Below are 14,083 nucleotides of genomic sequence, written 5' to 3'. Positions count from 1 at the left end.
ACAAGCAGGTCCTCAACTTGTACCAAATCTGCTGGCAACTTGACCTTGGACTTCTCAGTCTCAAGAATAGTGAGATACAAACTTCTGTTTATTAGTTGTTTTGTTGTAGCAGCCTGGATAAAAATAATACTGAGACAGTGTCTCTAGACCTGTGCTGTATACACAGAACCTTCTGGAAGGATGGGAACTATATCTGTGCTGTCTAGTACAGCAGGCATCAGTCACATGTAGCTGTTGATTACTGACATTTGGATTGCATGACAGAAGATGTGATCTAACATAGTTCATTTAAATTTAAATAGCTGCACATGTTCAGTTCCACGGAAAGAAAAACAGAACCTTGGTGGTTATGGTGGATTGTGTGCACGGTTAGAGAGCAGATTCCTTAAGTGGACAGGGGGAGCTTGTGGCTTGAGAGAATAGAGCTGACAGCAGGAGGAAGCAGAGAAGACTGGGGATCCACCTGAGACAGAAAGTTCTGTCTCTGCATTGTAGTACCAGCCTTACTCCGAGTTCTTGATCTCTTCCTTCGAAAAGGTTCTCATTATCAGAATCTGTAAGAAACACTTTGGAAGCCCAGAGCAGGGAATAATGAAAAAGTGGAGATAACCTAAATGTCCATCAAGTGACGAATGACTGCATAAATGGTGGTGTATATTCCATGCAATGGAGCAGTATTCAGCCACAAAAAGGAAGTTTTGGTGTATGGTACAATGTGGATGTCCCTGGAGAATGTTATGCTAAGTGAAAGAAGCCAGGGGGCAGCAGGTTAAGGCCCTGGCCTGAAGTGTAGGCATCCGGTTCGAGACCCAGCTGTTCCACTTCTGATCCAGCTCTCTGCTGTGGCCCAGGAAAGCAGTAGAAGATGGCCCAAGTCCTTGGGCCCCTGCACCAATGTGGAAGACCCGGAAGAAGCTCCTGGCTTCAGATTGGCTCAGCTCTGGCCGTTGTGGCCATCTAAGGAGTGGATGGAAGACCTCTCTCTCTGTCTCTATCTTTCTTTCTTTCTTTTTTTTTTTAACAGGCAGAGTGGACAGTGAGAGAGAGACAAAGGTCTTCCTTTGCCGTTGGTTCACTCTCCAATGGCCGCCGCGGTTGGCGCGCTGCGGCCGGCGCACCGCGCTTATCCGATGGCAGGAGCCAGGTGCTTCTCCTGGTCTCCCATGGGGTGCAGGGCCCAAGGACTTGGGCCATCCTCCACTGCACTCCCTGGCCACAGCAGAGAGCTGGCCTGGAAGAGGGGCAACCGGGATAGAATCCGGTGCCCCGACCGGGACTAGAACCTGGTGTGCCAGTGCCGCAAGGCGGAGGATTAGCCTAGTGAGCCGCGGCGCCGGCCATCTGTCTCTATCTTTCAAATAAATAAAATAAATCTTCAAAAAAAAAAAAAAAAAAAAAAAGCTGGTCAGCGATGCAGCTCAATAGGCTCCTGATCAGCGCGGTGCGCCGGCTGCAGCGGCCATTGGAGGGTGAACCAACGGTAAAGGAAGACCTTTCTCTCTGTCTCTCTCTCTATCCACCCTGTCAAAAAAAAAAAAAAAAAAAGCCAGTTACAAAACACCCTACATTCCTTTTATACAAAATATCCAAAATAGGCAAATCTGTACACACTTAAAGTAGATTAGTGGTTGCCTATGGCTGAAGGTGTTGAAGGAAAATGAGGGAGTAACTGCTAATGAGTTCAGGATTTCTTTTAGGAATGATGAAAAGGTTTTAAAATCACAGTGATGACTGCACTACTCTCCAGATTTACTAGAAATCATTGGTTTGCATAATTTAAATGAGCGAGTTGTATAGTATGTTTTCTCTCAATTAAGCACTTTTATACGTATCTAAGAAAGATGAGTTTTGTTTTTTTTTTCTTTTGGTCTTGAGTTTTAACAAATCCAAGTGGAAATGCCCAGTGCAAACCCAGTTACAGGAGCAGAAATCAGGGCGAGCATAAGGATGCTAACTGAAGTGACTCAGTAATCACATGGCGTGTGTCCCCTGGGAAAAGAGAGTGTGCATCTATGCCCAACAGGTTTCAGCACTTCAGGGACACGAGGAGCAAGATGAGACTTCGGGAGATGGAGAGGGAGTGGTTAGAGAAAGAGATGTGAAAAAATGAGTGAACACGGGAGGCAAGGCAGCATTCCCGGGGCTGCAGGTGGGCGCAGCGAAGGCAGGGGCACCGAGTCGGCTCGTGAAGATCGCGTCCGCAGGCTCCGCGGTGGAGACACCCGCGGTGACCTGGGGGGAATGGTTTCTGCGGGGGTGGCTGGGCAGAAGGCAGAGAGCGGCCAGCCGAGGACCCGGAGACGTCCTCACTTACAAATAACCAGAGAAGCGCAGCTCGGACCGGCAGCTCTGAAAGGAAGAGAACAGGCCCCGCTGAAGCGGAGTCTGGCGGGTTGACAGGAGGTTCCAGGGCGGGCGAGGCTGGAAGGCGTTTCGGGCCGGCTGTAGGACCAGGCCCGGCTGTCTTCTACGGGCCGTGGAGCGTTCCCGCGCGGCGGGCTGCTGAGGGGCACAGCCGCAGGGCCGGTCCACAGCCTGTCTTCCGCCGGAGGCTCTTCTCACAGCTACGGTCCGCGCTGTGTCCGATTTTGTTCCACACAGTGACCCAAATACCCGTCCGGCTACTGAATTCATTCCGCGTTCGCCCATTTGGCGAAGTCGCCGGTACTGAGGGGCCCGTTGACGCCGCGGCGGAGGCCAAGCGGCTCTGTCAGGCGCTTTCGCCCCTGCAATCTGGCGTCTGTGGCGATAACGCAGGCCGAGGGAGGAGCCCGAATCCAAGCGACAGGCCAGTGTGGCCCGAACCGGCCGTCTGAGGAGAGCGGCCGCTCCAGAGACGCCGCCGGGCGCGCGCCGCGAGCCAGCCCCACGCCCCCACCTCCCGCCTCGGCGCCCCGGCGGCGCGAAACGCGCTGCGCCTGCGCGCCGGCGGCCGGGGCCGCGGTCACGTGGTGCGCCCGGAGCCGCCCCGCCCCTCCGCGGCCGCCCCGCCCCGCCCCGCCCCTTTCCCGGCGGGACGCTCGGAGCCGCCCCGACCTGCGCCGGGCGGCCGGGGTGAGTGTCCGCGAGGGGCGCGCGTTGCGCAGATCCGGGCGGGCCCGGGCTGGGGCGCCGGCCGGGGACAAGCGTTGCGGGGGCCGGGGGGACAAGATGGCGGCGGGGTGCGCCCTGCCACTGCCTCCCCTCACCTGGGCGTGCGGGACGGCGGCGGCGGGGCGGGAGGGAGACCGGGATCGTCGCGGGGGGAGGGGAGCCGCGGCCGCTCGCCGGCGCCCAGGGGTCCGCTCGGGAGGCTGGGGGGCGCGGTTGGGCCTGCGGGGCGTGAGCGACGTGGGAGCCCCGCGCACCAGCCGGGGCTGGGGTGGGTGGGCGCTGCCTGACCGCCGCTGAGGGGGCGGCCCGGCCGAGGCTTCTGCAGGAGGGCGTCCGTGGGAGCCGCCGGCCCCTCCTTTGCCTGGACAGGTGATGGCCAGCGTCCTCTTCTGAGCGCTCCCGCGGCCGGCCGGCGCCCCGGGAAGCGGGGGCGGGAGTGGGCTCCCCATTGCAGGCCGGGAGGGTGCGGTTTGCCCGGGGCCTCGCACCTGGGCGCGCCTCCGGTCGGTCCCGCGCAGGGCACCTGGCGAGAATCCGGGACTGGCCCCAGGCAGGGCCGGGGTTGTTGGAAAGCGAGCAGAGACTTGCCCCTTGGAGGTGCACCTGCTGCTGTCCGGTGGCTCCCGCTGAGATGGAGCCGCTTCCTGCTGCTTGTGGGTCGGATCTCTTCTCCGCCCCGTTGTTTTCCATGGAAATAAATAACTATTCCCGAAGTCATCTCGCGGAATAGGTAGTAATTTCTTGTATGTATCATAATTTGTTTCGTTTGGTTGAATTTTTCCTTATTCATTTGAGAGAGAAAGAAAAGGAGGGAGAGTGCACTGGCTGGCACCTGCTGGATCCCGCCCCAGCTGCCTGGGGACTCACTCAGCCCAGATTTTCCCCATGGGTACCAGGGACCCAGTTACGTGAGCCACCGGCTCCCAGGGTCTGCGTTAGCGGAGAACCCCACCTGGAAGCAGGTGTGGAGCCTCAGATACCGGATATGGGCGTCCTAACTCGGGACTTAACCTCTAGGCCAAATGCTTGCCCCTGTAATTTGTTTTGTGTACTGATTGATTTCATCAGCATCGCATTTTCATTGTCCTAAATAGTCTGAGGTACAGGGGTGGGAAGCGGTCATTTTATGAATGTGGAAGCTGAGACTCGGATCGCTGCTTTGTGGGTGGCAAATCTGGAATTCAGCTTTGCCCACTATCAGTTTGGCCCAAGTTGGTGCTTTTTTTTTTTTTTTTAAAGATATTTATTTATTTGAGAGGCAGAGTTAGAGAGGTCAGAGACAGAAAGGTCTTCCATATACTGGTTCACTCCCCAAATGGCCACAGTGGTCAGAGCTAAGCTGATTCAAAGCCAGGGAAACAGGAGCTTCTTCCAGGTCTCCCATATAGGTGCAGGGGCCCAAGCATTTGGGCCATCCTCCACTGCCTTCCCAGGCTGTAAGCAGAGAGATCTGAAGAGGTACAGCTGGGATACGAACCGGTGCCCATATGGGATGCAGGTGTCGCAGGCAGAGGCTTAGCCCACAGCGCCGCCCCCTAAATTGGTGCTTCTACCTCTCGTCTTTTTCTGTTCACTGTGACTTCCCCAAAATGTCTCAGGTGTAGGTTGATTTATGCCACATATTGAAATGATTTGAATAATATCCACTGGGGAATTAAACATTTTAATCAGTCAATTTTTAGCATCATGGGGAGCGTTTTCTTTGTGGGAAGAAGTGTGATTTGATAACTAGGACGGTTTGAATCCCAGTTTCGCCGCTTGGCCTGTGGCCAGTTTTTCTGAACCTTGGTTTTCTCTGTAGAAGAGAGATAATATTAGCCACCTGATATGCTTGTTTATAGCAGTGAATGACTCACAGCCATCAGCAGACACTTGGTCCTTCTTTCTCCCTCTCCCTTGAGCTGTGTACAGACCTCCATGTGTCTTAGTCCACTTGGGTCGCCACGAGGAAATGCTTTAGGTTGGATGCAGACAATAGCAGTTTGTTTCTCACAGTCTGGAGGCTGGGAAGTCCAGGAACGTGATGCCAGCAGAGGCTGTTTGGAAAGGGCCTGCTTTCTGCTTTACAGATGGTACTTTCTGGCCGTGTGCTTATGTAGTAGAATGGGGAGAGGTCTCTTTGGCCTCTCTTCCCCCAGCAAATATCAGAACTACCACTTCTGTGATGCTGCGTCAGAGGTAGGCCTAACGCATCCTGCATCTTCATGTTTGAGGGGCTGGTATTGTGCAGTGTTTAAACTGTCTTTTGCAAGGAGGCCAGCGCCGTGGCTTAACAGGCTAATCCTCCGCCTTGCGGCGCCGGCACACCTGGAAGAGGTTGCCCCTCTTCCAGGCCAGCTCTCTGCTGTGGCCCGGGAAGGCAGTGGAGGATGGCCCAAGTGCTTGGGCCCTGCACCCGCATGGGAGACCAGGAGAAGCACCTGGCTCCTGGCTTTGGATCAGCGCGATGCGCCGGCCGCAGTGGCCATTGGAAGGTGAACCAACGGCAAAAACGAAGACCTTTCTGTCTCTTTCTCTCACTATCCACTCTGCCTGTCAAAAAAAAAAAAAAAAAATTGTCTTTTGCAACATTGGCGTTGCATGTCGCAGGAGCGGTTGGGAGTCCTGCTGTTCTGCCCCCAATCCAGTTTGTTTGTTTGTTTAAAGATTTACTTATTTATTTGAAAGTCAGAGTTACACAAAGAGAGGAGAGGCAGAGAGGGAGGGAGGGAGGGAGTTCTTCCATCCGATGGTTCACTCCCCAGATTGCTGCAACAGCCAGAGCTGTGCTGATCCGAAGCCAGGAGCCAAGAGCACGCGGATGCAGGGGCCCAAGAACTTGGGCCATCTTCTGCTGCTTTCCCAGACCATAGCAGAGAGCTGGATTGGAAGTGGAGCTGCCAGGCCTCAAACCGGCACCCATATGGGATGCCGGTGCTTCAGGCCAGGGTGTTAACCCACTGCGTCGGCCCCTTCCAATCCAGTTTCTTAGTTATGCCACGCATGTGAAGCCAAGGATGGAGTTCCTGGCTCTAGGCTTTAGCCTAGGCCAGACCTGGCTCTTTGCAGCCATTTGGGGAGTGAACCAGTGGAAGGAAGATCTCCCCCTCTCACCCTCTCTCCCTGTCTGCTTTCCTCACCTGCAGGTGATTTGGGGGAATGTTGGTCGTTGGTGTTGCAGAGGCTGCAGTAATTTAGGCTCGAGATGGTGATGGCTCAGACACAGCGGATTTGTGTTTTCTGGGTTTATTTAGGAGGCAGAATTGTTAAGACTTGGTGTGTTATTTAGGGTGTAGGCTAATCTGCACTAACAGAGAGCCCCCCAAGGAGATTATCTTATACAAGATGGAAGTTACTTTAAAAAAAAAAAAAGACTTATTTTTATTTATTTTGAGAGTCAGAGTTACAGAAAGACACACACACACACACACAGTGCTTCCATCCACTGGTTTACTCCCCAGATGGGTTCAATGGCCAGGGCTGGGCCAGACCAAAGCCAGGAGCCTCTTCCAGATCTCCCATGTGGATGCTGGGATCCAAACACTCGGGGCAACCCCTGCTTCCTTCCCAGGTGCATTAGCAGGGAGCTGGATCAGAAGCAGAGCAGCTGGGACTCAAACTGGCGTCCACGTGGGAAGCCAGCACTGCAGATGGTAGTTTAACCTTCTATGCCACAGCACTCTGCCCCCTCCCCCAGTAGTGTTTTAATCACTGAGCCAAACACCTATCGCTGCATTAAGTTTTCTACCTTTTTTTTTTTTAAAGATATATTTATTTGAGAGGCAGAGAGAGAAGTCTTCCATGCTGTGGTTCACTCCCCAAATGCTTGCAATGGCCAAAGCTGGGCTGATCTAAAGCCAGGAGCTTCTTCCGGGTCTCCCAAGTGGGTGCAGGGGCCCAAGGCCTTAGGCCATCTTCTACTACTTTCCCAGGCCATAGCAGAGAGCTGGATCAGAAGTGGAGCAGCCGGGACTTGAACCGGTGCCCATACGGGACGCTGGTGCTGTAGGTGGAGGCTTAGCCTACTGTGCCGCAGCACCGGCCCCTGTGCATTTCTTGATTAGCATGTAATGCTTGCACATGGTCATGAGGCAGTGTGTACTGATCAAGTCATGGCAGCTGGCATTTCCATCTCCTTGTTTATTTTTGGAGCATTTGAGCTCCTCACTTCTAGTTTTTATCCTAGCCACCAGACACCAGGAGACACTCTAGTTCTTTATAAAATGTCTGATAGGTTATTGTGAACTCTAGGCACCTGACTGTGCTGTGGAGCAATAGGACGTCTGATGTGGCACCCACTGTCCAGCCTCCTGTTCCCCATCGACCTCAGGAGGCAGTCTCCTACATTCAGATGAACTTTCTTTGTAGGACAGAGAACACGTGTTGTGTGTCTTGTTTATTTCACTTCCCATAATGTCCTCCACTTCCATCCATTTTGTTGCAAATGAGGATTTCCTTGTTTATGGCTAAATGCTACTGCATTGTGTATGTGTACTGCATTTGCTTTATCCATTCAGATCGATTCTGTGTCAGGGCTGTTGTGAGTAATGTTGCAGTAAACATGACAGTGCAGGCATCTTTTTAATAATGCTGATTTCATGTCCTTTGGCTACTGTATACACAGGAGAGGGTAGCTAGATCATGGTAGGTACAGTTTAAGCTTTTTTTTTTTTTTTAAGATTTATTCATTTATTTGAAAGAGTTTATATAGAGAGGGAGACACACAGAGAGAGATTATCTTCCATCTGCTGGTTCATTCCTCAAATGGCTGCAATGGCTGGAGCTGGGCCAGTCTGAAGCCAGTAGCCAGGAGCTGCTTCTGGGACCCCTCTGTGGGTGCAGGGGCTGAAGGGCTTGGGCCATCTTCCTCTGCTTTCCTAGGCACATTAGTAGGGAGCTGGTTTGGAAGTGAAGCAGCTGGGTCTTGAACTGGCACCCATGTGGGATGCCACAATGCCACCCCCCCGTTCTAGATTTTTAGGGAAACTCCATACTGTTCTCCATATGGCTGTACTACTGCCACTCCCACAGAGTGTGTAAGAGTTCCTTTTTCTCTATATTCTCTCCAGCATTTATTTTTTTTGATGTGTTTGGTGATTGTCATTCTGTCTGAGGTGAGATGATGTCTCATCGTGCTTTTGATTTTTCTGATGTCTAATGATACCATTTTTTCATGTATTTGTCAACCAGATGTGTTTCGTTTTTAGTGAAATGTCTGTTCAGATAATTTGTCCATTTTAATATTGGATTAAATAATTTTCGTTAACTCTTCTGAGTTCTTTATATATTCTGGTTTTTAAAAAGATTTATTTTTTATTTATTTGAAAGTCAAGTTACACACACACACACACACACACAGAGAGAGAGAGAGAGAGAGAGAGAGAGGTCTTCCATCTGCTGGTTCACTCCCCAAATGGCCATAACGGCTGGAGCTGCGCTGATCCAGAGCCAGGAGCCAGGAGCTTCCTCTGGGTCTCCCATATGGGTGCAGGGGCCCAAGGACTTGGGCCATCTTCTACTGCTTTCCCAGGCCATCGCAGAGAGCTGGATAGGAAGTGGAGCAGCTGGGTCTCGAACAGGAGCCCATATGGGATGCTGGTGCTTAGGCCTGGGAAGCACCTGTTGTGCCACAGCCCGGGCCCCTATGTATATTGGATATCAGTCTTTTATCAAGTGAATAGTTGGCAGATTTTTCTCCCATGCTTTCGGTTGTCTTCGCTCTGTTGATTGTTTCCTTTGCTGTGCAGAAGCTTTTTAATGTAATCCTATTTCTCTTGTTTTTGGGGTTTTAGCCAAAAAAAAAAAAAAAAAATCATTTCCTGTAACTGAAGTCTTAAAGTGTTTCTCTTATGTTTTCTTCTGTGGGTCTAATGTTCAGATGTTTGATTCATGCGGAGGTCACTTCTGTGTGTGGTGACGTACAGGGGTCAGCTCTCAGTCTTCTACGCCTGGTATCCAGGTTTCCCAGCACGTTTGTTCAAGAGACTCCACTGTCTGTTTTTGGTCTCTTTGCAAGAATAAGTAGCTCTAGATGCATGGTTTTATTTCTGAGTTCTCTGTTCTTGTTTTTTCATTGAAATGTTTATTTTTATAATTAATTTTTAAGTAATACAAATTTCACATGTACAACTTTGGGAATATAGTTTTTCTCCCCATCATAGCCTCCCTCCTACCCCCACCCCCTTCTCAGTACCATTCTCCATTAAGATTCATTTTCTTTTCATTTTTTAAAAAGATTTATTTATTTGAAAGGCAGAGTTACAGAGAGACAGAAGGAGAGAGAGAGAAAGAGAGAGGAAGGTAGGGAGAGAGGGAGGGTCTTCTCTCCATTGGTTCACTTCCCAAATGGCCACAGCAGCCAGAGCTGTGCCAATCCAAAGCCAGGAGCCAGGAGGTTCTTCTGGGTCTCCTTGGAGGAGCCCAAGGACTTGGACCATCGGCTTTCACAGACCGTAGCAGAGTTGGTTGGAATGTGGAGCAGCTGGGACTTGAACTGGCGCACACATGGGGTGCTGGCACTGCAGACAGTGGCTTTACCTGTTACACCACAGTGCCGGCCCCAAGATTCATTTTCAACTTAACTTTGTACCTAGAAGACCAACTCTATATGAAGTGAAGATTTCAACAATTTACACACACGCGCACACATACACACAAACTGTTTGAGAACTAACTAGTTTTACAGTTAACTCTCATCATACAACTCAATGAGGACAGAAACCCTGCATGGGGAGTTAGTGCACAGTGACTCCTGTTGTTAAGTTAATAATTAATACTCATATGTATGATGTCAGTGACTGCCTGAGGCTCTTGACATGAGCTGCCTAGCTGTGGATGCCTTTTGATCTACAAATTCCATCAGTATTTATACAAGGCTAAAAGCAAAGTGGAAGTTCTCTCCTACCTTAAGAGAAAAGTACATCCTTCTTTGATGGCCACTTCTTTCCATTGGGATCTCACTCACAAAGATCCTTCATGTAGAATATTTTTTTGCCATAGTGTCTTGGCTTTCCATGTCTGAAATGCTTTCATGGACTTTTCGGCCAGACTAGGCAACCTTAAGGGCTGATTCTGAGGTTGGAGTGTTACTTAAAGCAGTTGTCATTCTGTGAGTTTGCTGTGTGGACGATTTTCTGTGTTGGAAGATTCTCTCCTTTTCATTCTATTATAATTACCCCACACTTGATCCTATTTATATGGTCACTTTAACGCTTAATCCTACCTATATGTTCACTTTAACACTTCATCTGATCACTTTAACACTTAAGATGGTATTTTTTACCACCTAGCTAAATGGGATTTGGGGTCCCATGGCAAACTTTTAAAAAATTTTTTTAATTTTTAAATTTTTTTAAAGAAAGCTTTTATTTAATATAAATTTCACAGGTACAGCTTTTGGAATATAGCAGTTCTTCCCTGCATACCCACCCTCCCACTCCCACTCCCGTCCTACCTCCTACTCCCTCTCCCTTCCCATTCTTCATTAATATTTATTTTTAATTATATACAGAAGACCAACTCTATACTAAGTAAAGATTTCAAGTTTGCACCCACACAAACACACAAAGTGTAAAGTACTGTTTGAAGACAAGTTTTACCATTAATTCTCATAGTACAGCTCATTAAGGTCAGAGATCCTACATGGGGAGCAAGTGCACAGTGACTCCTGTTGTTGATTTAACGATTAACACTCTTATTTATGATGTAAGTGATCACCCGAGGCTCTCGTCATGAGCTGTCTAGGCTATGGAAGCCTTTTGAGTCCACAAACTCCGTCTGTATTTAGACAGGGCCATAAGCATAAGTTCTCTCTTCCCTTCAGAGAAAGGTACCTCCTTCTTTGATGGCCCCTTCTTTCCACCGAGATCTCACTCACAGAGATCTTTCATGTAGATCATTTTTTTGGTCACAGTGTCTTAGCTTTCCATGCCTGAAATGCTCTCTTGGGGTTTTTAGCCAGATCTGAATACCTTAAGGGCTGATTCTGAGTTCAGAGTGCTGTTTAGGGCATTTGCCATGACAAATTTTTAAACTGTACCCTTAGAAGTAAGTCCTTAGGGATGTATACAGAACTATACAGCTTCACAGTTACAAACTTCCTCCTCTCTCTCTTGTTCCCACTCTTATTTCTTACTGAGATCCATTCTCAATTGACTTTATACACATATGATTAACTTTATGTTAAGTAATGAATTCAACAAATAGTATGAAGAGAAAAAAACAAAAAACAAAAGAACTGTTCCTCGACAGTCAAGACCAGGGCAACTCAGGCCGTCCCTTCTCAAGGTGTCAATTTCACTTCTGCAGATTTTGTTTTAGGTCTTGTATTTGTTCTTGCAGATCAGGGAGAACATATGGTATTTGTCCCTTTGGGACTGGCTTGAATTCTCTGTTCTTTCTTTGCCAGGCAGAGGCACTAGGTGGGGGTGGAGAGAGAGAGAAGGACTTCCATTTGCTGGTTCACTCCCCAAACACCTACAGTGGCCAGGGCTGGGTCTGGGCTGCAACCAGGAGCTGGAATGCAGTCCAGGTATCTGACAGTTTTATTTATCTTCTCAAAAAAATCCCCAACTTTTCATTTTCTTCAACTTTATTTTTGCTCTGATCTTTGTTATTTATCTCCTTCACTAATTTTGGGCTTGGTTTGTTCTTTTGTGGGTCTTTGAGATGTGTCATGTGCTTATTTATTTGAACTCTTTTTTTTTTATATGGGGGCTTATTATACATTTCCATGTAGTATTTCTTTTGGTGTATCACATAAGTTTTTATATGTTATTGTCAATTTTCACCTATTCAAATAAATTTTTAGGTTTCCACTTTGATTTCTTCAGTGACCCATTATTTGTTCTGTAGCTTTGTTCAGTCTCCAGGTATTTGTTTAAGTTCTGATTTCTTCTGTTGTTGAATTCTGGTTGTATTCCATTGTGGTTGGTCACAAAAGATACATGATATGATCTTTTAATTTTTTAAAAATTTGTTTAGGCTTATTTTGTGACATAAAATATAGTCTGTTCTAGAGAATATTCAATATGCTGATGAAAAAGAATTTGTCTTCTGCAGCTGTGGCATGGAATGTTCTGTGAATGTCTGAAGTCCATTGGATCTATAGCATACTTCAACTCATCATATTTCCTTGTTGATTTTTTTTTTTTTGACAGGCAGAGTGGACAGTGAGAGAGAGAGACAGAGAGAAAGGTCTTCCTTTTGCTGTTGGTTCACCCTCCAATGGCCACCGCGGCCTGCGCGCTGCGGCCGGCGCACCGCGCCAATCCAATGGCAGAAGCCAGGTGCTTATCCTGGTCTCCCGTGGGGTGCAGGGCCCAAGCACTTGGGCCATCCTCCACTGCACTCCCGGGCCACAGCAGAGAGCTGGCCTGGAAGAGGGGCAACTGGGACAGAATCCGGTACCCCGACCGGACTAGAACCCGGTGTGCCAGCGCCGCTAGGCGGAGGATTAGCCTATTGAGCCACGCGCTGGCCTCTTTGTTGATTTTTAAAAGAGATTTATTTATTTATTTGAAAGGCAGAGTTACAGAGAGACAGAGGCAAAGAGATAGAGAGGTCTTCCATCTGTTGGTTCACTCCCCAGATGGCCTCAATGGCTGGAGCTGCGCCGATCCAAAGGCAGAAGCCAGGAACAACTTCTGGTTCTCCAAATGGGTACAGGGGCACAAGCATTTGGGCCATCTTCTACTGCTTTTCCAGGCCATAGCAGAGAGCTGGATTGGAAGTGGGGCAGCCGGGACTTGAACTGGCGCCCATAAGGGATGCCGGCACTGCGGGCTGTGGCTTTATCTGCTATGCCACAGCACCGGCCCCCTGAGTAGTGTTGTCTTACATGGATATACTGTTACACTGTAGTTTGGTTGGGTGGTCTCCTGTTGATGGATGTTTGGGTTGTTCCCAGTTTTGAACTGTTACAGATAAAGCTATATAAGTCTTTGTGTGAAAAATGTGTTTTTATTTCTCTTGGGGAAATAGTTCGCTTTCATTGTTATTCATGAGAACACTGGTACTCAAAGAGGTTAGATAAGTAGCAAGTTGAGTACCAGTGAGTGGCGCTGCCTCCAGTGACTTCTTTCTACCGTGTCACACTTGGTACAGCTGGCGTGGTGGGAGAATTCCTAACAGTAGGCCTCAGGAAGACAAACTTGGCTGGCTTTGAATAGGTGAGAGGGACAATAGGTGAGAGGGACAAGGTGAGCAAAGATTCTGTGGCATGGGCTGCGTTCACTAGCCAACGCATCTCTAATGGCTGCCTGCCCCCAGCTGGGCACTGTTCTGTCTTCCGGGGCTGCGGGGGTAACAAGGCAAAGGAAGTCCTGGGGCTTGCGTTCTCGTCGGGGGAGACAGGCTGGCCAGTGGTGATCAGGAGTGAGGATGGATGGGTGGCAGTTCCTCCCCCCGACTTCAGTAAGGTGTAACTGACAAGTACAAATTATTTATGGTGTACAGCATGCTGTTTCGATACATGGGTACATTGTAAAATGATTAAATTGGGCGTAATGACATGTCAGTCTTTGTGTGTGATGAGAACATTTCAGATCTAACCTCTTAGCCATTTTGAAGTGTGCTGGGTGTTGCTATCAGCTGTAGTTACCACGCTGTGTAGATTGCAGGGCCTTAGCTCCTGACTGAGACTTTACACCATGTAGCCAACATGTCCTCATTTCTGCACCCCTCTGCTTCTATGAGTTTGACTTTAGAGCCTACATAGAGTGAGATCATACAGTGTTTCTCTTTCTGGCCTATTTCCCTTAGCTTAATGTCCTCCGGCTGCATCTATTCTGTTAGGAGTGACGAGACTGAGTAGTTTCCTGGGTACAGAAGTGTCCTTTATCCCATCATCGCCTGATGGACTCAGCCTGATTCTGTATCTCGATTGTGAATCTGCAGCAGTGAGTGTGGGAGTACAGACAGCGCTGGGAGGCGCTCTTTGCACTTCTTCGGGTCCAGTAGCCACAAATGGGGTTGCTGGGCCATAGGGTCATTCTGTTTTTAATGCTTTGAG

General features: G+C 49.0%; 1 protein-coding gene across 1 annotated transcript in view; it reads left to right on the top strand.

Annotated features, from left to right (window-relative positions):
* Positions 1-2,993: 2,993 nt before the first annotated feature.
* SCAPER (S-phase cyclin A associated protein in the ER) overlaps positions 2,994-14,083 on the top strand; it is a 412,160-nt gene continuing 401,070 nt past the window's right edge. Inside the window, exon 1 of the mRNA XM_062206396.1 lies at positions 2,994-3,054. The gene's annotated coding sequence lies outside the window, so the exon portion shown is untranslated. The remainder of the gene's footprint in view (positions 3,055-14,083) is intronic.

The sequence above is a fragment of the Lepus europaeus genome, chromosome 11 (assembly GCF_033115175.1).
Source record: "Lepus europaeus isolate LE1 chromosome 11, mLepTim1.pri, whole genome shotgun sequence".
In the NCBI taxonomy this organism is placed as follows: domain Eukaryota; kingdom Metazoa; phylum Chordata; class Mammalia; order Lagomorpha; family Leporidae; genus Lepus; species Lepus europaeus.
The sequence above is the reverse complement of the archived record's forward strand: the minus strand, read 5'-3'. Positions and strand labels throughout refer to the sequence as shown.